Below are 3,117 nucleotides of genomic sequence, written 5' to 3'. Positions count from 1 at the left end.
AACACATGGAACACTAACACACTGAACATTAACACACTAACACACAGAACACTAACACACTGAACACTAACATACTAACCCACTAACACACTGAACACTAACACACTAACACACTGAACACTAACATACTAACACACTGAACACTAACACACTAACACACTGAACACTAACACACTGAACACTAACACACTAACACACTGAACACTAACACACTAACACACTAACACACTAAACACTAACACACTGAACACTAACACACTGAACACTAACATACTAACACACTAACACACTAACACACTGAACACTAACACACTAACACACTAACACACTAACACACTGAACACTAACACACTAACACACTGAACACTAACACACTAACACACTAACACACTGAACACTAACATACTTAACACTAACACACTAACACACTAACACACTGAACACTAACACACTAACACACTGAACACTAACACAATGAACATTAACATACTAACACACTGAACACTAACACACTAACACACTGAACACTAACACACTGAACACTAACACACTAACACACTAAACACTAACACACTAACACACTAACACACTAACACACTGAACACTAACACACTGAACACTAACACACTAACACACTAACACACTAACACATTGAACACTAACACACTGAACACTAACACACTAACACACTGAACACTAACACACTAACACACTAACACACTGAACACTAACATACTTAACACTAGCACACTTAACACTAACACACTAACACACTAACACAATGAACACTAACACACTAACACACTAACACACTGAACACTAACACAATGAACACTAACATACTAACACACTGAACACTAACACACTAACACACTGAACACTAACACACTGAACACTAACACACTAACACACTAAACACTAACACACTGAACACTAACACACTAACACACTAACACACTGAACACTAACACACTGAACATTAACACACTAACACACTGAACACTAACACACTGAACACTAACACACTGAACACTAACATACTAACACACTAACACACTGAACACTAACACACTGAACACTAACATACTAACACACTGAACACTAACACACTAACACACTGAACACTAACACACTAACACACTAACACACTGAACACTAACATACTTAACACTAACACACTTAACACTAACACACTAACACACTAACTCACTGAACACTAACACACTAACACACTAACACACTGAACACTAACATACTTAACACTAACACACTTAACACTAACACACTAACATACTAACACACTGAACACTAACACACTAACACACTAACATACTGAACACTAACACACGGAACACTAACACAATGAACATTAACACACTAACACACTGAACACTAACACACTAACACACTGAACACTAACACACTGAACACTAACACACTAACACACTAAACACTAACACACTGAACACTAACACACTAACACACTAACACACTAACACACTGAACACTAACACACTAACACATTGAACACTAACACACTGAACACTAACACACTGAACACTAACACACTAACACACTAACACACTGAACACTAACACACTAACACACTGAACACCAACACACTAACACACTAACACACTAACACACTGAACACTAACATACTTAACACTAACACACTTAACACTAACACACTAACACACTAACACAATGAACACTAACACACTAACACACTAACACACTGAACACTAACACAATGAACACTAACATACTAACACACTGAACACTAACACACTAACACACTGAACACTAACACACTGAACACTAACACACTAACACACTAAACACTAACACACTGAACACTAACACACTAACACACTAACACACTGAACACTAACACACTGAACATTAACACACTAACACACTGAACACTAACACACTGAACACTAACACACTGAACACTAACATACTAACACACTAACACACTGAACAATAACACACTGAACACTAACACACTAACACACTGAACACTAACACACTGAACACTAACACACTGAACAATAACATACTAACACACTAACACACGGAACACTAACATACTTACACACTAACACACTGAACACTAACACACTAACACACTGAACACTAACACACTGAACACTAACACACTAACACACTGAACACTAACATACTAACACACTAACACACTGAACACTAACACACTAACACACTGAACACTAACACACTAACACACTGAACACTAACATACTAACACACTGAACACTAACACACTGAACACTAACACACAACACTAACACACTAACACACTGAACACTAACACACTGAACACTAACACACTAACACACTGAACACTAACACACTAACACACTGAACACTAACACACTGAACACTAACATACTAACACACTGAACACTAACACACTAACACACTAACATACTGAACACTAACACACTAACACACTAACATACTGAACACTAACACACTGAACATTAACACACTAACACACTGAACACTAACACACTGAACACTAACACACTAACAGACTAACACACTAAACACTAACACACTGAACACTAACACACTGAACACTAACATACTAACACACTAACACACTGAACACTAACACACTAACACACTGAACACTAACATACTAACACACTGAACACTAACACACTAACACACTGAACACTAACACACTGAACACTAACACACTAACACACTGAACACTAACACACTAACACACTAACACACTAAACACTAACACACTGAACACTAACACACTGAACACTAACATACTAACACACTAACACACTAACACACTGAACACTAACACACTGAACACTAACACACTAACACACTAACACACTGAACACTAACACACTAACACACTGAACACTAACACACTAACACACTAACACACTAACACACTGAACACTAACATACTTAACACTAACACACTTAACACTAACACACTAACACACTGAACACTAACACACTAACACACTGAACACTAACACAATGAACATTAACATACTAACACACTGAACACTAACACACTAACACACTGAACACTAACACACTGAACACTAACACACTAAC

The sequence above is a fragment of the Hemibagrus wyckioides genome, linkage group LG23 (genome assembly GCF_019097595.1).
Source record: "Hemibagrus wyckioides isolate EC202008001 linkage group LG23, SWU_Hwy_1.0, whole genome shotgun sequence".
NCBI classification, from domain to species: domain Eukaryota; kingdom Metazoa; phylum Chordata; class Actinopteri; order Siluriformes; family Bagridae; genus Hemibagrus; species Hemibagrus wyckioides.
This window is presented reverse-complemented; position numbering follows the sequence as displayed.